Source organism: Sapajus apella, unplaced genomic scaffold (genome assembly GCF_009761245.1).
Source record: "Sapajus apella isolate SASKATOON/1434 unplaced genomic scaffold, GSC_monkey_1.0 scaffold18, whole genome shotgun sequence".
Taxonomy (NCBI): domain Eukaryota; kingdom Metazoa; phylum Chordata; class Mammalia; order Primates; family Cebidae; genus Sapajus; species Sapajus apella.
In genome coordinates, this window is record NW_022436958.1 from 26272144 (window position 1) to 26294802 (window position 22659).

General features: G+C 33.6%; 1 protein-coding gene across 4 annotated transcripts in view; it reads right to left on the reverse strand.

The window, feature by feature from the left end:
• KCNH7 (potassium voltage-gated channel subfamily H member 7) overlaps window positions 1–22659 on the reverse strand; it is a 462003-nt gene that overhangs the window by 378776 nt on the left and 60568 nt on the right. The window lies entirely within an intron of this gene.

A 22659-nucleotide genomic window follows, 5' to 3' on the forward strand; every position in this document is an offset into this window, starting at 1 on the left:
AAAAAACCTCACTGAATATTTGTACTTCGTTTTCATATTATGATAAATATATATTTTCAATTCTCCAGTTTTAAAATTTAATTGGCTTTTTTTCCCCTCTGAATTTGCCAAGACAAGTTCCCTTATATTCAACTTAAAAAACAAGACAACAATTGATTATCTCCTAAGCACCATTCTTGCACAGTACTCTTTCACAAGCACAGCATGGTCTCAGCATAGGAGTCTATTGGTGTGATACTTAGGTTCATCAGATTTCTGGATGTCTTGGGCTTCTTAACTCATGTAACATTATACTTAACCTTTATCTTAAGAGGAAGTTACTCATGTTTTCCCAAGAATGGATTAAAATAAAAGTGGAAATTCAGGCTGTGGTTTATAAAGCAAAATTATTTTTCACCAAAGTACTACATTATTATATATTGTTCTGCTAGAAGAATGTTGTACAAAAGGGGAAGTAAAATAAATAAATAATGTACTAATTTATCTTTTTCTTCTTATATTAAATTCCACACTAGCTTTTCTCCCACTGTCACCTTTTTGCCATAATTTGTATTTTGTACATCACAGTGAACATTATTCTATTTAACTGATGTTATATTTACCTAAGATGAAGGCTGATTGTGCAAATAATTTATTATATAACATAGTATCTCAAAATGGTAAAAAGAATGTACTTCTGTAACTCACTGAATTTTCCAGCGAAAGAAAAAAGTAATATTTTTTATGCTAGAATAAAATGTTGAATCTCTCAAAAGACTAATTAACTAGTTATCTAACTAGACAGGATCATGAAAAACAAAGATGTTTTCAAGAAAAAATAAAATTTGTTTGTTTTCTCAAGTATTTGCTTGTTTTCCAGTATGTAGCTTGCATTTTTTAAAATACAGGGCAGCTAATGTCTTCCTCATTTTTATTTAATAATTTTCTCATCAGTTTTTAAATAAAAGTAAATTTTCAGGTGGAAATTTACTTATTACCCAGGGATAAAATAAGCAGAAGTAATCTAAATACACTCTCTGTGTTCAGTCAGGGTCATACCTTGAAATTGGCCTAGGTCAGAGACTTAACTGTGGTTCAGTGAGTCCATTATTTGAAGGGAAAAAATTTTAGCACAGGGACATTAAAAATTTCTACTTCTTTGTTGCCAATGGAAAATAAACATAGTTTTATATTAACTACAATGTTGTAGATATCCAAACCATTATTGATATGAGCCATTTCTTTGAAATCATTACCTTAGGTTTTTTAATTTAAAGTGTTATTGAAGAAGCAACCATATTTATGTGTCACAAATTTAATATTATATGTTGAAAATCATCTGAATAATTACCATTTAAGTAAATCAATTCATTTCCTATGAATTTTATTTTTTTGCATTTGAAAATTTATTCTAAGTTGGGATTAGAAGCCTTCACCAGGATGTCAAAGAGGCACACACATGGCACAAAGAAGATTAAGAACCCCCACCGGAAGTGGTAGCTCACATCTGTAATCCCAGTACTTTGGGAGGCTGAGGCAGGCAGATTACCTGAAGTCAGGAGTTTGAGACCAGCCTGGTCAACATGGTGAAACCCCATCTCTACTAAAAATACAAAAATTAGTCGGGCTTGGTAGTGGGTTCCTGTCCCAGCTATTCAGGTGGCTGAGACAAGGAGAATCACTTGAATCCAGGATGCAGAGGTTTCAGTGAGCCAAGGTGGCACCATTGCACTGCACTCCAGCCGGGGCAACAAGTAAGACTCAAAAAAAAAAAAAAAAAAAAAAGAACCACTGACTAATAATAGTCGAACCGTCAATCCTAGTTTGATTTCTAAACAAAATATCTGAATGTCATCGAAAATACATTTAACAATTAAGAGGAAACCCTAAATTCATGATGTTGGATAACATTTGCTGGGGTTGTTCTGATATTTATTCTCTTGTGTCATCCCAAACCTTCCTCAAACTACTTTTTTTGCTTGTTTAATTTGGCCTGGTTAGATGTGGAACATACTCACATACGATTTCAATTTCCTAAAGAAGCTGACACATATATAATTTTGTCATAATTATTTTCTGTATTTAAAATGTGCCTTATAATTTCACAGAAGCTAATGAGACAGATTAAGAATTAGGACTTAAACCAGGCCATTCAGATGCCCACTCTCTGGAATCTGAATCATGAGAAGATATTCTGAGCAGATGGCAAAGAGGCTGAAAACCGTGGGTGTTCTATTCTACCCTAATGGTGGTGCTAAAGCGAATCCAGCCACAACTCGGGCTGGAGAATGTTTAAAATATTTTTTCAATAATTTCTTGTTTATGTTAGTTGGAGTCAGTTTTGTTGAAACTAAACACTTTAATTCTGTAATCTCTCAGTTGGCAACCTAGAGGAGTTGCCGCAGATGGGATTATTTCATTTTATATATTTTTTTATTAGTTTGGAACAAGCTGCTCACCCTTCTTTGCTAATAAGATTTCCTATACAAATGATTTTGGGTTCCAGAATTATTTCCTTTTTCTGTTTAATTTATGTTTTTGCTTTCTCTTCCTCTGAAAAGCTTAATAAACTCATAATTGATACACAGCCAAGTTGTAAAAGGCCTATTTGCAGAGTAGTAACTCACATGGGTTATAAGTTGATTATTTATATTTTGCCATTTTAAGCTTGATTAAATATTATATTAAATAACAATTTTTAAATATTTACAATAATCTACATGAGTTATGAATATAAAAGCATTTTAAACAAGATAAAATGCTACCCAAATACAAGAGAATAATATAGTTTATTAAATGATGATGATATTTATTATTTCCTCTATAGTATCCTTTGAAATGGCCCTTCATTTCCCAGAGTGCATAATGCCAAACCAGCACAATTACTTTCATAATAACAAAGGGTGAATTTGAGAGGGAAGAAACTGAAAACAGAAGGGAGAAAGGAGATTGCTGCAATAGATCAATAGGCAGCAGTCTGAAACTATACAAGAGTAGTAGAAATGAGAAAAAAAAATGGAAAGAGAATGAAAAAGAAAGACATCACAGAGTGAATTGACAACTTTGGCAATTAATTTTATAAGAAGGGCTAGAGAGGGTATGAAAATTGTACAAAGAAACAAGATTTCTAGCAAAAATTAATAGATGAGAAAGCAAAAGATTTGAAAGAAAATACTTTATTGGTGTAGTTTTCAACAGGAAGAGATATGGGGGTATTAGTAGAATTTCAACGTGGACGGGACATCCAGGTAGTGGGTAAAAAAACCAGGGCTGGGTGTATACATTTATAAATTATAGGAAAAAATAATGCAATTCTTGAAACAAGACCACAGGAGCAAGTCCAAGAACAGAAACTTGGGGAAATACCTTGACTTTTACGAGAGTATGAGATTCAAGAGATGGGTTTTAAAAATCACCTGGAAGAGGAGACTGAGAAAAGTAAAACCAAGAGGAAGTAATATCTTTAAATCCAAAGAAATAAAATGCAAATAAAAAAAATGAAACTATGAGAAAGCCACCATAGTCAGGACTTAGTAAATTTTTGGAAGCTGTTAGGAAAGCAGCTTTTGTGAAGTGCTAAGAACAAGATTCACTTTTCAAGGAATTAATTTTGCTCCAAAATGAATATATGAATTCCTGATCACTAAGTTTACATTGCGCTGGAATCAACTACTCTGTTCTGAACCTAATAACTGGCACAATAACACTCTTCCCAGAAATAAAAAGCTTCTTACTTTATAGCATTCTTCCTATCTGTGTTTAAGATTCTCTGACATTATTTTTTCGTCTAGAACAACAGCAACAAAAATTAACAATTTTTCCAAAAGAATTTATTTCATTTCTTTAGAACAGAGGATCTGTTCTATATGGTTGATGTTAAAATATCTATTTATTACACACACACAAAAATAACAAAAACGCTGGGTGCTATGGCTCATGCCTGTAATTCTAGCACTTTGGGAGGTCGAGGCGGGTAGATTTCCTGAGGTCAGGAGATGGAAATCAGCCTGACCAACATGGTGAAACCCCGTCGCTGCTAAAAGCACAAAAAGAAAAAAAAAATAACTGTGCGAGGTGGCAGGCACCTGTAATCCCAGCTACTTGGGAGGCTGAGGCAGGAGAATCGTTCGAACCCAGGAGGCAGAGGTTGTGGTGAGCCGAGGTCACGCCATTGCACTCCAGACTAGGCAACAGAGCAAGACTCCATCTCAAAAACAAAACAAATCAACTTCTAAAAGTTTACCAATTTTCTTTATTTAACATGGTTTGTTGACGTACATGTTTCGCTCAGGAGTGTTTAGTTAGAATCCTTGTGTGACACTGTGTGAGCTTGGATTTTACTTTAAAGATGCTCATATTGAACAGCTCTTAGCAAAACATAAGTTGAAGGAAGTACAGTATACCTACTTTAAAGTATTATAAAAATTTCAATCCAATACAGACATATTCAGACAGATACTATTATTTCATTATTGAATTATGAAAACATTAACCATAGTATATGTTGTGTATGATATGAAATACTATGAGCCATAGTCAACATATATTTTGGAAAAAAATAATTAGCATATACTTGGTACATCTAAATAAAAATGAGGAAGAATCTAGAAGTGGTGTGTACTCAACCAGAGTGGTAGTCTTATTTATATCTGCTTTATTGTGGTTGAATTAGGTATATTAAATCTTAGTATTATCAAAATGCTAAGTTAAGATAAATAAAGAGAAGCAAGTGATATTTTTAATTCAATGTTTCACATTTCAAGAGTTCTACTCTATGGTGACTAAAACTCTGTTTTTGAGTTTTTATAACTTCATCATCATAAATGAGTTATAAAATAAACATAAAGACACAGTTTTATTTTTCAGTAGACTTCAAGAGACTAATATAATTGTATAAATCTTTCATTCAAAGTAAATCAATATTTTAATAGTAAAAGCTTAAACAGGAGTTCAATCTTACATATAAAAACAACCAAATGAGGTTGAATGATGTACCAATGTTCCAATCTAGTTAAGGTCATAAGTTTACATGTAAACTCAAAGACTGGAATGGTTGCTATAGCCAGAACCTAGGACAAATTCTGGCATATATTAGACTCTTTATTAATGCTGTTGAAGTGACACTCCTCCCAATTCTTTTATGTTATATCTGAGGAAAACTTCAACTCTTTTGCTTCTATTTAAACTTGTTTTTATTTTACTTTTAGAGACAGGAATCTCACTCTGTCGCCCAGGTTGGAGTGCAGTGGCACATTCAGCTCACTGCAGCCTTGAACTCCCAGGCTCAGGGGATCCTCCCACCTCAGCCTCCTTAGTAGCTGGGACTACAGGGACATGCCACCATGTCTGACAAATTTTTGCTTATTATTTTTTTTTTTTAGAAAAACAAGGTTTCTCTCTGTTGCCAGGCTAGTCTAAAGCTCCTGGGCTTAAGCGATCCTCCTGCCTTGGCCTCCCAAGGTGCTGGGATTACTGATGTGAGCCACTGTTCCTGGTCCTGAAATTGTTAATTAAACTACATTAAAGTATCTAGAAGACTTGCTTTAAGGGACAACTTAACTTATACACAGGATGTTTCTAAAGTGAGATTTGCTTTAGATGACACAAATTCAAAAACAAACAACAATTAAGGATTTAGCTAAAAAAATCACAAAATTTAAATTAATAGGGCCTGAATCAATATCAATGTTTTTAATGCCTAAGTTAGTCATCATAATAAAATCATGGTAAAATTAAGTCCTGTTTACATGTCACTGTGAAATTTACTTTCTACCTTTTGGGAGGTTAAAAGGAAAAAAAAACTTGGTTTAAAAATACTTTTTTCTATGCTTAATTTTAGTTGTACATTTTTCATTTTTAGATTATTATTTTTTATTTGAATCTGTAAAGCTGTTAAAAATGTGGAATAAATTACTGAGGTAATCATCTGCTGTTTTACCATTTCCTTCTGGTGCCAGCTAAAATTAAAATGGGAATATCAGTGTTTAGATATTTAAATGTTAGGCATGATTGAAATAGTATCATTTGGAAGAAAGGGTCCCTGACAAATCTCCCAACGTGTATTGAAAAAGCAGCTGATTTTAATGACAACCCTTCAGGTTTCTCCATTAGCCTATTTAATGATTTTTTCCCTTTACAAAAGTGCAGTCTTAACCAGATTCCTGATGAAATAACATAGTTTTTTTTGCTAAAATTCAAATCTAGTGAGAAATACAAAACAAAACAAAATCTCCCTGGAATGATAATAAAGTTAGTTACGTCTCCCTGTATTCCCCAGAAAACAATATGTACAGCCTTAGAAATGTTTGACCACAAAGATATTTCAGTTACCAAAATTTCTAGATAAAGGAACTGCCATGTAGAGATACTTATTTCTACAGGTTCATAATCATCCTATAGAGAATAATGTGAAAAAAATTCCCCCTGTATCCTGGGAGTATATCATATCAGACCTTGGATTTCTCACAAGGCAATAACTAGGGCATAAAAACTGAGTAAAGGCAAACAGCAGATGAATATCTTGTTTCTTGGGACAATTATGGTCAAGTTATCTCGTTTTTCAATAATTTCTTGCCAGACACACTCCATAGAGTGCCGTATTTTTACATGTGCAGCCATCCAATTCATACGAGTTACTACCATGCACGACTGAGATATATTCCTTATTCTCAATAAGCTCACTGTACTTGGACAGAACCAAAGCTAGAGTAAGTACTTTATGAGTAATAGTAGATTTATAGCTACTCATAAAGGAGATTATATATGCAGATATGGTCTAACACCAGTTACCAGGAGAAAAGTAAAATCAATTTATTCTTTGCTGTTTCCATGGGATCTTTTGTCACTGAAACATAGCAAGAGCTGAGTAAATATATGTTGAAGAAAAACTGGATGTGTTTAATGAGTGTGTTCTAGGAAAAACATGGGACCTAGACCTTGAACTAAGGAAAGGCAAGGAAAGTTCTCTGGAGGGGATGACAGTTCCCTGAGATCCTGGGCAGATATAAACATTGGGAAGGACGTGGTATAAGCAGCCAGGCTATATTGTTATTGAAGGATATGTTCTTTAGTCAAACAGAAACACCACTTTTTTTTTAAATAAACAGAAAACCAAAAATGTTGAAGAAGCTCATGCTTTTAAAAGTAACTTAAAATTTGCATGTATATATGTGTGAGTGTGTATGTGTGTGTGTATATATATATATACACACACATATATATATATGTATATGTTTCCAAAGCCAAAATATATACACACATAAACACACACATATATTGTTTATATGTATGTAAACAATATAACAATGGGTATCTACATCTACATATATATATATATATATATATATATACAAAATATATATATATATGCACACACACACATATATATATATATATAAACCAGTATATAATCAAGCAAATCTGATAAAACATTACATTCAGTAGAAATTATTTTCTATACCTAAGGCTTTACCATTGAATCCTATATAGGTTTGCCGTGTCTATTTCAAATATGAGTCAATTTACAGAAGTTTCAATAAAAATTAAAAGCAAATAAGCAATAACAACTTTATTGCCTTTTAGCTAAGTTTTGAAGTCTCATGATTTGCTACACACAGGAGGACATTTAAGGGTCTGCATTTTGAGGCCAAGGAAATATGAAGGAAAAATAGATAATTATTTGATAAAACAAAGGATGACACAAATAATATTCAAATATGGTGTAATTCATTGATTTAATGAAAATTCCATGTTAAAGAATGGCTTGAGAAATTCCTGACTCCTCCAGATAGGAGAGGAACTTTCCACTCTTTCCTAGATAGGATAGCAATTGGGCCTGGGTTTCTTGCACCTCCAGCAGTAACAGGTTTTTGGTTTATAAAAATGTAGATCTGTGAAGGGAATATTTAACCATGCCCTCCATAAGGAATAGATCAGAGACCTTTGGACTTTTGGATTGAAAGGTAAGAGGCCCAAGCCAGAGGAGTAAATTGGATTGTTCTCCCTGTTAATGGTGGAGATCCACAACCTTGCCTCACACAGGTTCTAGGAAGTTATACCTCTTCTAGGGACTGAGAGCTGCATGGTATCATTGGAGTCTGGGGAGAATAGCCCAGCCCATCACTGAGGGAATAAACTTGACAGCAGAAAGGTCATCTTTTGAGTAGATCCCTAGGACAAACAGGGTGCATTTTCAGTGGTGATCACAATGGATTAACCAATCAAGGCTTCTCAACCAAATTTCTGGAATGACATAAGTCCTGGGGTCTCTACAGCCTGAGAATAGTAAGGGCACATCACAATGATTGCTCTTAAATTTATGACTGATGTTGATTGGAAAGAAGTTGCAAGCTAGGTGTGATTAGATTGAGGGCTAAAATGAAGGAGAGAGGGAGGGAGGGAAAGAAGGAAGAATATAAGGGCAGGCAGGCAGGCAAGAAGGAAGGAAGAAGGGAAAAAAAGAAAGAAGAACGGAAGAGACGGAAAAAAAGAAAAAGAAAAAAAAATCCAGAGAACAAAAGCTTTTGGAATTTTTAAAATGAGAGAATTTTGAAACAATTTAATGTCACAAATTTATAAATACTTTCTAGATAATAATGTGTATTTGCTTTCACTAATTGTTCTCAACTTTGCAAAAATTGCCCAAAATTGGCTTCGGAGTCCCATTTATTAAGGCACTCAAAAGATACAGAGTCATGAAGAATATATGATAACTTTGCATATAGTGGGTTTACTGAAAATGAAAGCTAATAACATCACTTCAGTGGAAAAGCCTTAGTATTTTCACTATGTTAACCAAGTGTATGGTATGTGGCACACAATTACTTAATGCTATGAATTTGTGTAGCTTATGATAGCTAGCTAGAATCTTATTTATCTTCAGAAACACTTTGAAATAGTTTGAAATATGACATGTTCAGTGGAAATCTAACATGGGGTATTCAAACATTTTTCTGTTTAATAACCACCTTGCATAATTAAAAAAAAATTCTCAAGTAGAAAAATAATACTTTGCTCTTAATTTACATTTTTATAAATCTCAACAAATTTCTTGTATTTGAAAAAAATCACTATGTCTGCCAGACATGTCATTTATTCAATGTTCAGATGCGCTTATTTCTCCTGTAAATTCAGGGGATCCATGCAGTAATTCTGCATCCCCTTAAGGTTTATGCATCATAGCTTTTAAGAGTATAATCACCTAGTTACCATTAAAAGTCCAAAATAGTATAAATTTTTATTTTTAGTGAAGTGATATTAATGGCTACCTTCTCATTACTCCTCTAAATAGTATCTTCTAAGCCATATACTAGTATTCTCAGTGAGATCAAAAGTAGTGAATCACTTGTCTTTAAACCTAATTACACCAGAAATGTTTAGTGTCTGACATGCATACAAATAAGCTTGCCTTTAAAGTTTTATTTCATCACAGCATCTGCTCAACAGGGATTTTCCCTCTAAAATATATGCTTTATTGAATACCTAAATACAGCCTTCTGAACAGCATATTTAAGATTGCTTTAGATAATGCATTCTAACAAAACTTCCTTAGAAGGATCTGCACAGGGTATTATTCTTTCACTTATGAACAATACATTATTTATGTGTAGAATAGCAACTAAATATAATTGCTCTATCATTCTAGTTGCTTGGCTGTGATTTCTAAGTTTATGAATGCCTTTAAAAAATTCTCTACCTGAGAGTCTGGTTGATACATTACAGCAAAAATAAGCTTGTTTTTATTATTCTGTAAAAACGAGTACCACAGTTTTCTTTTGGTCATATGACACATATTGAGTGTCAATACTTTTGCTTCATCTACATTTCCCGTACGTTTATATCCCTGTCTATATCAAGGTCTTGATTAGAAAGCTACTCAAGCAAGCTTAAGTGAGGGAATTCTATTGTAGATATTTAATCGATTTTGCTGGCATCTATGGTGAGCATCTATTGTTTGGTTTGCTTAGCAACATTTCCACCTTTTCCTCTGGAAACATTCTTCTTTTCCTATTTCAAACTTGGATTTTCAATATCCCTGTGTCCTTACAGCCTGAACATATATTCAGAATATCAGAGGCTTTCTCAAGTTGTTCAAGTTGTTTTCAAACTATAACTAAAGAGATTCTCTGTCTGGTGAAAGCACTTAAAAAAAAAAAAAGTTCCCAAAGCCAAAATATCTGATTTGATTACAGCAATAACAGTTCATATTTATTAAGTTCAGACATTCTACTAAGCACTTTAAACATTTTACAGCAACTCTATTATTATACACCACATGTTACAGGCGAGGAAACCATAGATTAGAGTCATTGCCCAAGTCTTAGTGCAAGTAAGTGATAGTGTTTTTATCTAAGTCCGGCAGTCTAATTTTAATCTGGCAACTTTTACGTATGACTTTCGAAAAGTGGGAAGAAATTTGCCTGAGAGTATGAGGTGCATCACACAAGGAGAAGCACAGATGAAGGATTCAACATGAGTGCATGGTGGTATTTGAGTGTATAGCCCCACCTGCTTCTCAGCTGTGCCTGCACTTCTCCCCTTCCTAGAGAGTGACTGTTAAACATTCCTTTAATTCTGATGTTTCCCATTCTCCCAATAAGTCTCAACTTTTTTCTCCCTTAAACTAATTTGAGTTGAGTTGCTGAATCTCCAAGGAAGGGAAAAATAGCAAAGGCAAGTCCCTCAGGAATGGGCAGAGGAGTTGAGAAGCCAAAATTCAGTATTGCTCTCTTTGTCTCCCCAGAATACAAAGGCTCCCTTTCTTTCCACTTCCCTCTCTCTTCTTTAGATCTTGACTTTCTCTCCACTGCTTTTCACCAAGTACTCGTTTTATTTTCCCTAGCTAGAGATCTTCTTTCCTTTTTCTTAACGTTTTTGTTTGTTTCTACACAACGTACAATTTATTTGAAAGGGATCAATAAATTATATATATAAGGATGGACCTAAAATCCACCTTCTTTCTTCCCACTGCCCCCAAAAGCGCAATTCTTCTCTCCACATCTCCTTCCTTCAGCCCCTGCTTCCAGTCCTAGGCTCTCTTTCCTTCCAACAAGACCTTTCATTAGCTCGTTATTTGCTGACAAGATGTTATAACAAAAGCCCACTTTTTTAACCCAAAAGTCCTATATCCATTTGTATCAATTATATATATATATATATATATATATATATATATGTGTGTGTATATATATATACACACACACATATATATATGTATATAGGCTTTTGTTATAATATCTTGCCAGCAAATAACTTGAGCTAATGAAAGATGTTGTTAGAAAGAAACAGAGCCTAGCACTGGGGATTGAGGTGAAGGAAGGAGATGTAGAGAGAAGAATTATGTTTTTGAGAGCAGTGGGAAGAAAGAAGGTAGATTTTAGGTCCATTCTGATCTAATTACCAGATGTGAAATTGATAAAGACCACACTGTGGCACAAAGTTTAGCAGGGGTGGGGGGTGCTCATCTCAACACTAGCAGGAGTGCATGCTTCACTCATTTAGAACTCATTCTAAATGTCTCAGGTATTTGCGTTTTGAAAGTTTGAGCTTTTATGGGAGAATCTGAAGAAAGTTTGGAGGAACCATGAAAATTGGATTTTAGTCACAGTATCAGTATATGCTTCATTCATTTTTATACAATAATTATAACTCCTGTCCACCTTATAAAATTGTTGTAAGACATAAAGTTATATAAATAATATAAATATGCTTATGAAACTGTACAGGCACAGGTAAACATGAGAGGTATGAGTCTTAATCTGTTTTATCTAGAATAAGCAATCAATACATTCTATGAATTTAAGAAACAATTATTAAAGCAGTTCATTAAAATTGAAGAGAAATAACCTTCAGCCAGTAAAATAACACATTGATCATGATATCGTGAAAGGATTTCATAATACAATGGATAGGATAAAGATGATGAGATTCATAACTGCTACTATGATCTCTTTTTTTCTAATTTTTGTCCACTTTTATATGAGTATTTCAGGAATCATACCCCAAGATTACATCTAACTAATTTCTTGAAGTTTCTATAACTTTGTCTCATCTATGCAAATTTACTTTAATAAACAAATGGATGTTTATCAATCATGGCTTTTTTAAGGTAGGAACCATGATTAAGCGCCATTCTAAGTACTCAATAACCACTACAAATATTATTGGAAACATTTCTACAATCATTTAATGGATGAGTTTTGAACCCAAAAGTCCTATATCTACTTGTATCAATTATTACCATACCATTTGCTTCCCACTTATGATATACCAAGTAGATGTAGTTTGTTAATTGCAAATAGCACCCATATGCAGTTGACTTTCATTATCTAAAACTGCAAATTACTCGTTGCAAGTTACACAGTGTGCTTCTTTCTAGTTTCTGTCACCATGCTGATACTTAAAAGGATCAGTAAAGTTCCAAAATTGTTAGAAAATAAGATGGCCAGAGTTTGATGCATCTGTAGACAGTAAACATTCAACCAAATTGGAGGGAGAGAAATGGGTTATAGGAATTGGGTTAAGAGAAAAGAGTGACCAGGAGAAGTTAGAGGGATGGTTATGTTGTCTTAGTTGGTAGAATACCTACTAGAAATTTAATCTGGAAGGAAGGCATTTGCAGTGGGAGTGTTTTGTTTGTTTGTTTTTACTACTTTTGCTTATTGGTTCTTTCATTTGGTGCCTACTATCTGTCAACTACTATAGTAGTCTCTGGAGATAAAATTTAGCTATTTTGCCTTTGTGTAAACAACATTACAAAGAAATTGATGTGAGGAGTTTAATAAAGATGCCACAGGAATCTGTGTGTGTGTGTGTGTGTGAAATGTGTGTTTGTGAGGAGTCCTTTTCTCTGCCCTAAGGAAAGACTTTATACCAGTAGTCAGTGTTTTTAAAGTTCCTCTTTAGTATTTCTTTCCTTCCAAATATTGGGCTTTTCCCTTGCTTATATGTTTCACATAAAAATGGGTAAAATTTCCCAATAGTATATTACTACAACTGTACGATTCCCTAAGGTTTCATGGAAATCTCATGTCAGAGTACTGCATATCAGGAAGAGGAAAATCAATAGTCAGTATGAAGTCTCTGAAAGTTTCATTTTATAAAAGAAAAATATCAACAACTACAAGAATTCATGATGCTTTGATTTTATGGCTAGCATGATCATAAAAATTCAAAGCATACAGTGGCAATATTTTATATATGTATTAAGAATGAAATCATTTCCAAGGAAATATGCCTTCTCTTCATATGGCCTCCCTCATTATATTTTATAGTTAGACAGTATATTTTCCCAGTTATCTAAATATTGTTAAAGATGATCAAATCTAGTGTAATATAGCATTATTATTCTAAGTCATTATTATAAACTGCTAGAAATGCAAAATGTTATATAAATGCACTTTAAAACGTACAGAATATACCAGTTTTTGCAAGAAATATTTGTAAGCATAAATAATCACTCTCTCTACAGATTACTGCAAGTACAAAATCCATATCAAAACTGACGGGGAATAAGCAATGTAGGCTTAGATACAGCTGCCTAAAAAAATCAATTCATGAGTTATTTTTAAAAAACTAAAGACATTTGTAAAAATATCCAATGTAAACACAAATATATTTAAGCAGATGCAGTTTCAACTTTAAATTTATTTCCCCAAATTCATGATATTTTAGCATGTTATGAAGCATCATACATACATTTACGCTAGCCAAAATAAATTTACTTTAAATAGGCAAAGAGAGCTCAGCCAACATATTTTGGTTAGCCAACATAATTTTTTAAAGCTGTTATATTTTTAAATTGTTAGACATATATAACCACATAAACATCAGAGCTATAAAAACAAATTTAAAAAATATTAAAATGTCACAGTGCTGACATGAATATTTACACTGACTTTATTGTATTGGATATAACCAGAAGAGTAAGGAAGTAGGAAAAAGAATACAGGCAGGCACAAAACAGAAGATCAAGCTGCTACTAACACCAACATTCAACATAAACTTACTCTTCAGAGCACAAGGTGGAAGAGAAAGCAAGCCTGATTGCAGGGTGCAGAAAAAGGGAAATGAAATGACGATGTAAATGTCAGAACTCCGCTAATAGATATTTTATTGAATCTCGCTATATGTACAAGTCCAAAAATGTACTAACATGTATCTTCTTGTCTAAATATTAAACAACTGTCAGTTTACTTCTGACATTGTGGTTAAGAGTGAGAGCCCTGATTGACAAGGATGAGTGTGCACACTTTCAATCTTGCTCTCTGTAACAACTCTTCTCGATGGGTTTCAATCCTCTCAGTTCTGTGGGGCTTCTAATATACATAGTAGGTTCTTTGCTATGTGCTTCAAGGTTTTCTTCATAGGGACTGGGGGTACATATGTCTTACTTTGTTGACAACACACTATTCTAATGAGTATTGTTTGTAAAAGATAACAAAGATGTATATTGAATTTAATAGAGGGGGTGATAACTATAAATTTAAGTGGTCATATTACTGTCTTCCATGGTGATGGCTCAGTACATAGTAAAGAACAAATATAATAAACATACAATAAATTAATGAATTTTACTTCAGCTTCATGATAAAATTCTCCATATTTTTCTCTTTTTTTCTTTTTGAGATAGGGTCTTACTCTGTTACCCAGGCTGCTGGAGTGCAGTGGTACAATCGTAGCTCACTGCAGCCTTGAACTCTTGGGCTCAAGTGATCCTCCTGCCTCAGCCTCCCAAGTATCTGGGACCATGCCCCACAAAGCCAGCTAATTTTTACATATTTTATTTATAGAGATTGCAACTCACTATGTTACCCAGGCTGGTCTCAAACCCCTAGCATCAAGCCATCCTCCTGCCTCAGCTTCCTGAGTAGCTGGGATTGCAGAACATCTTTTCTCTTTTATATCAAATGATCTGCTATTCAGACTCATTTTCTCCTTTTCTCCACTTTAGCTACTAAAAGACATTTAATGTTTTTGTTTTCCTGTAGTCTTCATTTTCTTTGTAAAGTATTCGTGTGTGTGTGTGTTTGTGTGTGTGTGTGTGACACAAAGGAAAAAAAACTTGAAATTACCTGTGCCCCTTGCTGATCAGGAAAGTTCAGTTTCAGCATTAGTTAGCGTTGCTCACGTTTGCACATGTACCTTGAGGTGAAACAAGTTATGCAAAAGCAAACAAAACAAAAATCTAACTGCAAGAAAGGGCTCGTGAATTTGTGAAAGACCTAGTTACCAGTAAAAAGAAGGTCTGAAACATGGCAATGGAGTCCCTTTTGTTAATGTTTCAAGTCTGTCCAGCACCCCCTTGTTGTCACAATATTTTTTGATAAGTCTAATTTCCAGGAGTGATCAGAAGATCAAGGAATTCCTTAACAATAAAGCAAGCAAACAAACAAAAAAGCTTGATTAATGGAGAACTCTTGGTAAGTATGATTCCTGTTTATTTTAGTTGTCGTTTTTCTTTACACCTGTGCTGTTGTCCTCCAGTTTTCCGCCTAACATTTGAGAAGCACCGGTTAGAAAGCAACCATTTTCAGACCATTTTACATACTTTGATTTTCAAATGGGCAATATCTTAAAAATTCAACATGTACAAAAGATGTAAAATGAAGTCTCTTTCCCAGCTGTAATGCAGAAACTGAGCTACTTTTGCAGAGAAGTTTTGATGCTTCTAGGGAATCTGTGCTCTGTGTGTGTGTGTGTGTGTGTGTGTGTGTGTGTGTGTGTATGTGTGTGTGTCCTTCCGGAGATGTTCTAAGCACATCACACACACACACACACCATTTTTATTTCTACACGAAAGGTAGAATGCCCTGTACATTGTTTTCTTCTGGCTTTTAAACAAATTTAACAACTTATATTTGAGATTGTTCCCTATAAGTTTATAAAGAGTTCATGAAGACCATCCTCTCTCTCTGTCTCAATCTCTTGGTCACAATGGCAGCATGTTTTCCTATAATATGAATGCAAAATAATGTATTTAACCCATGTCATATTCACTGGCATAAATGGTATTTCCAATCTTTTTCTTTTGCTGCAACGAATAACCACGTACATACTTGTTTCATTCCTAGTAGGTTTAATTGTACTTGGAGGACTCATTTCTAGAAGTGAAATTACTAAGTTAAAGAATATGCACATTTAAAAAAATAAACAGTATGCACATTAACAAATTTTAAAGTTATATCAGAATTTCCCTTCATAGAAATTTTATCAATTTACCTTTCCACAAACAATAAATAAAATCTTGGTTCCCACATCTTTATCAGGACCAAAAATAATCATACATTTTTTTCTTGAACTTGAGACGTGAAAAGAGGTTTTTCAGTGCTCTCACCATCTTTCTCCCATAGTTTTACTGCTATTGTAGTTTCATTGTTTATATTTAACTCAACTATTTGGAGTTAATTATAATATAAAGTTTAAAGTATACATCAATTTTTCCCCAGATTCTACTGAAATAGTGCCCACAACATTATTAATTAACTCATCCTTTTCCCACAAATTTAACAGGTTATCTTTATTATATACTATAACTATATAAGTAAGTTGGCCTTTTTCTCATTTTATCATATCACATTGATCTGTATATTCCTGGGCAAATACTTCATAGTCTTTTTATGAAAGTTTTAAAACTTTCATAATAATATTAATATTAAACATATTAATAATGTTTAATAACCAGTAGGACAATTTCCCATGTCTTAGTTTATAATTCAGGATTTTAAATTAATATGAACAAATTTTAACAAGGTTAGCCCCAGTTAAAAAGCATCATTCAAGTTATTGTTGGATCCAAAGGCTTGTTTATATAGTGCCATGTTGTAAATTGAAAAACTCAAATAGTATCCTACAACATTGCAAAGATAAAAGATTTAAGAGAAATATGAAATAAATAGACTTGTGTTTGCAAGGTAGTCAGCCATGTTTTGGGTTAGCTGAATAGTTATTAGGTAGTATCCACAATAAAGTATGTTCCATGTTTTAAATTATCTACTTAAAACAAATTTAAGTTTATAAATGATTGATTTAAAGACAAATTTTGGAGTACAAGCAATTAGTAAATTGAAGGCTATCAAAGGACAGAAAAAGTAAGTCACTTGTTATTGATAGATTAAAACACAACTTTGGAAAAACATTAAAATAGGAACTGAAGGCTTCAAATTTTAATCATTTGGGACAGATTTTCAGAAGCTGGGTTTAATTTTTATAAGTTGTGCCTTTATGTTTTACCACATGGAGGGAAAAAACCAACAGCATTGATCATCAAGCATCGTCCATTTACCTCTGAAGTCAAAATTGTCCTATCTTCAATCCAATTCAACACTAACTCTTGAATCAGCTAATCACAGACCTTAGTTAAGCAATGCCACATTTGGCTCATAAACATGGATATAGGATAGAGAAAAACTGGCAAGAAAGGCAGAGGTGAAAGAAATATCATTACTTCATCAAGTAATGAGTGACAGAAGCTGGTAGGATATTTTAAAGGAGGATGAAAGAAGGTTAGGGAATCAAGGATTAAGGTGCTCCATAAGTGCTGTCAGGTTCTGCAGCCTGTTCTTAGGATTTGGCCAGGAACAAATCTTCCGTCTCTTGCAAAGAGTGAATGCAGGTTGTAATGCTCACTTTGGTTCCCCATGTCAAACCACCAACCACCATTTCTGTCCAAGGGCAGTCTGTGCTGGTGCAGGAAAGGAAAAGAAGGGGGGGTAAAGAGGAGAGAGTGGCTAGAATCAAAGGGAGAGTTTTCCACAGGGTTCTATGGTTGCTGTAGTAACAAGCTTCTTTTGTTTGTACGTATTCAGAACAGCTGCTTCCTTTTGGTGTCTGGTAGCAGGGATATTACGGAGGTAACAGAGGCAAAGCACCACCACTCTAACACAGAAAATCATTTCCATTGTCAGATTATTCTTGTTCAACTGGGTTTAACTTTATCATAGGGCTAAATTTTTGAAGATTGGTGAGTAACAAGATCTTTTAAAAGATGATGAATTTCAACAAGAAAAGAACAAGGTATGCTATGATCTACAAAAATCTTGTGCTAACTTGAACAGCAGACCTCCACTCTCTTGTGGCCTTAAAACTTGAAACACTCCACTTTACTTCTACCTGATAATGCTCACAAATTGTATTGCAAGCTCCCTAGGAGGTATTTTTCTCAACAGAGAAAAAAAATATCTCTTCAAAATGCCCACAAATCCCTGTATACCTTTCCAAATACTAATTAATTCCTCTAATTAGAGCTTTTTTTGGCTGCAACCATTTACAAAGTTGAATTTCTGCATACAAACAAATTTAATGAATATTCATAAACTAATAACATTCACTGAATTTACAGTCTGCTTGCCCACATACTGCTGTTGCAACCACCTTATAACAGCCTTCTACAGACCATACTAAAGAAAGGCCATCTCCAAGGAAAAGGTAGAGAAAAATATAGTTTTATTTCAAGGAACAGGCAGCCTAACAACTGAATTGTATATACTATAGTTTATGTATATACATATTCTATATGCAGTTCATATTTATTATTCATATATATGTATATTATGTTATAAAATGCATATATGTAGATAGATAGATAGATAACGTGGAATAAAATAGAAACTCAAGGGGTTAAAAGCATTGAAGAAAAACATTAAAAACGGCATCTGCAGGTTGAGCAGTCAAATTCTGTAAACACACAAACAAGATGCAAATAAGCAAATTGGAAGGCACAGCTGTCCTTATAAACAAATTAATCTTAAACATACTTGTATTATGTTTTTAACCCTTTGGGATTCTGGAAAAGTACAGTATAAAAGCAAAGCGATGCTCATTGTTTAAAATTTAAATTTATTCACCATTTGTCCAACTAGGAGCTTTTAAACTTTAAATTTTTAGTAACATGAATGAAACAATTGACTGGTTTGACAACTACAGCTATTCACAGGTGCTACACCTTAAGACTGAGTATATGGCAATTTGATTACTTATTTGCCTAATAATTCTTACAACAATCCACTCATTTGATCCCTCTACTTTATAAAACCTGAATGAACTTATTTTGATAATTCAAAGTTGAAAGGAATTTAGAAAACAGTAGAGATGTTTAAATTATTTAATTAAAATACGGAGTTCCTGAACACTACTCTTAGATATACTATACATACATATTTATTTTGCTTCTTTAAATAATATTTTTAAATCCAAAGTTTTTATATTTATATTTATTTCAGTTAATTATATTTAGATTTATTTCAGTTAATTATAAACTATTAAAGGTGAGATTTACAGTCCAAAGACAAGCACAAGTATTCCAATATCTCTGCTTTCAGATTGTATGCTTTGGGGAAAATGTCTAATCTGTTTGACCATCCGTTTCACAAACTGTAAAACAATGATACTAACACCTTTTATGGCTTTGAGAGAATCAATTAAGATGACGGAAATTCATGCTAAAACTGTGACTATCATATGATTCTGTTAGAATAATATACATTGTGAGAACGTAGTAAGTTTTGTTTTTCATCTCATGAATCCTTTTTATTTTTATCTCTTCTCTTCCTCTTATGTTCTTGTGTATTATGAGTATTATGAGTTGATGATATCTATATTTAAATATACTCTTGAATTTTCTTCCAGGCTCCAGATCTGAATTTCCCAAATATTTGCAACTAATGTCCTATTACTTATCTCAATCGCACTGGATCCAAATCTGAACAATTCATCACATCTTCCTAAAAAATTTCTCCTCATTGTCATACTTCTGGTAAAGGCATTACCTTTCTTTTAGTTTCTAATGTCCAGTCCAAAAATCTTAGAGTTGCCTTTTCTCCTACCCAGGTAATAGTTATATTTTATACCTCTACAACATGGTGCTATCTCACAGATTTGAGCTCTCATTTTCATTCTCATTCAACTCTGCTTGAGATAATCACAAATTCTTGATTAGACTAATGTAGTGTCTACAGATCTCCAATTTCCCCAACATTCTGCAGACCATTTCTTTTTTCTGAAGCACATTACTGACTCCCTGAAATATTTTATGGTTTCTGGCTTCTAGCTGCACAGCTAAAAACTTTTTAGCTTGACTCTGAGGGCATTTCATGATCAAGATCCAGTCTACATGTTATTGTTATTTTCGTCGCTCTTATAAAATGAAATTTTTCATGATTCCATAACATCATTCATGTTGGCTTTTGTGAGTCTATACCTACTCTGTTTCCCTCCCTTGTGTAGATTTCCTCTATCCCAACTTCTAGAGGTCAAATATCACTTAAGCCATGAAGCTTTCCTCAGCTTCTTCCCTCTCTGTTAAGGTAGACCTGCTTGCCCCTTCTGCTGAAATTTACTTTTGGATTTGCATCATTCTTATTTTTATACATTTTTTATTGTTTCTACTAGATTTTTGGATATGATATTTTAGAATTACTATAACAGCTATTATAATAAACTTAAATATAAAAATTATTTCAAATGAATAAAATTTTTACAAATTTAAACAATTTACATATGACTGCTTATAACTTTTTGATCTATCAATAAAGTCTCAGAGTGAAAGTTGGATATTTTTCCTTTTATCTGATCTCATACTTTTATATCTTTAGCACTATTTGAAATCTTTATAAATAGTTTTAAATTATTGTTATAATGCTATGTAGTACACAGATAAAATTATTGCTAGAGTACACCTAATGGATAGTCTGTGCTCTTAAAAAAAATGTGCATGAAAGAACACTATCTCTTTTTCTTTCTCAAGACAAATGATGCTTGAGACTGAGGTATTTATCTGAGAGCCATTGAAGTCACCAGCTTAACAGGTAAGCCTACAGGCTAAGGTAAAAAAGCGTAAAGATAAGAACCTGGATCCATCATGCCATAGTTGATCTGTTGAATTATCACTGCTCAATCTGTCCTACCTCCAGATATTTTGTTATATAAGATGATTAATCTCATGTAATATAGGCCTACTGAAGTTAGATTTTCTGTTATTCTAGACCAAAAACATCATAAAGAATGGCACAGGCATTAAGAGAAATGAGTTGATGACAGACCATGAGATCCCAGGGAGACAGAAGGAGAGAAAGAGAGTAATGCAGACTTTCCATTTTTATTTCTTTTCTTTTTTTTGGAAACAGAATCTTGCTCTGTTGACCAGGCTGGAATACAGTAGTGCAATCTTGGCTCACTACAACCTCAGCCTCCCAGGTTGAAGTGATTCTCCTGCCTCAGCCTCTGACTAGCTAAGACTACAGGCACCCACGGCCATGCCCACTAATTTTTTGTATTTTAGTAGAAACGAGGTTTCACCGTATTGCCCAGGCTGGTCTCAAATCCCTGAGGTCAGGCAATCTGCCCACCTCAGCCTCCCAAAGTGCTAGGATTACAGGCGTGAGCCACCACACCCAGCCAGACTTTCCATTTTTTTTTATGAAGCTATAATTTTATTATTATTATTATTATTATTATTAGTCATTAAGGAGTTTCCCTGTACCCTCTAAAATGTATCCCTATTGTATATGTATTAGTAAATAGTTTTCAGGTTCTTGTATCTAAATCATCTCTAAAAAAGATAACATATGATCACATGAAATCCCCAAGACAATAACTCTATAAATTAAAATTTTATTTTGCTCCAATTAATTCAGTATTGTGCAATTTATCATCTTAGAGTATTGAATGTCTTCCATTTTCTCCCTTTTTCCATTGGCCACAAGTGTTAAAGTCAAGTGACCACCAGATCAGCCAGCTCAGATATATTTGGAAACACATCAATCTATTTTAAACTTAAGATACTGAAAGCCCCATTTGAACACACAGAATCAGTAGTGGAAGCCAATTAGCGATACAGTTAAAGTAAATATAACTTTAGCTTTTACATCTCCAGCATTTTGCTCCCGCTTTCTTTCTCCCACTTCAACAAATTCAATGCATTAACCATTCATTGAATGTTTACCAATGTGAATATAATATCATCCCTGTAAGATTCTCATACAATGTGTTGAGAATCTTATAACAGTGGAGAAAATAGACATATATAACTCAGAGAAGAAAAGCAAAAAGGACTAGTTTCCACTTTTTCCATAAACAGGAAAAATCCTACACATGGCTAACCTAATCTCTCTCCTTGAAGCTTTGCTCCTATCTTTTCCCAAGTACCCAACTGTTGCAAAGTTTCACCTCAAGTGTTAAGTTCACCTGAGTAATCACAGTGACTTTTAAACACATTTTGTTGACCTGCACTTGTTTAATTTTTATACCATGTCAGAATTATTCCTAGAGTAAAACTGGCTGTATTTCCTCAAACAAGGTAACTTGCAACTGTCAAATGATAGACATAATCTGTCCTCCAATATCAAAGAAATAGAAGCTAAGTGTGGTAGGTCACCCATGTAATTCTAGCACTTTGGGAGACCAAGGCAGGGGGATAACTTGAGGTCAGAAGTTTGAGACCAGCCTGGCCAATATGGTGAAATCCAGTCTCTACTAAAAATACAAAAATTTGCCAGGCATGGTGGCATGCACTTGCAATCCTAACTACTTGAAAGGCTGAGGCATGAGAATCGCTTGAAGCCAGGAGACAGAGGTTGCAGTGAGCCAAGATCATGCCGCTGCACTCCAGCCTCTTGTACAACAGAGTGAGACTCTGTCAAATAAAAAAAAAAAAAAAAAAAAAAAAAAAAAAAAAAAAAAAAAAAT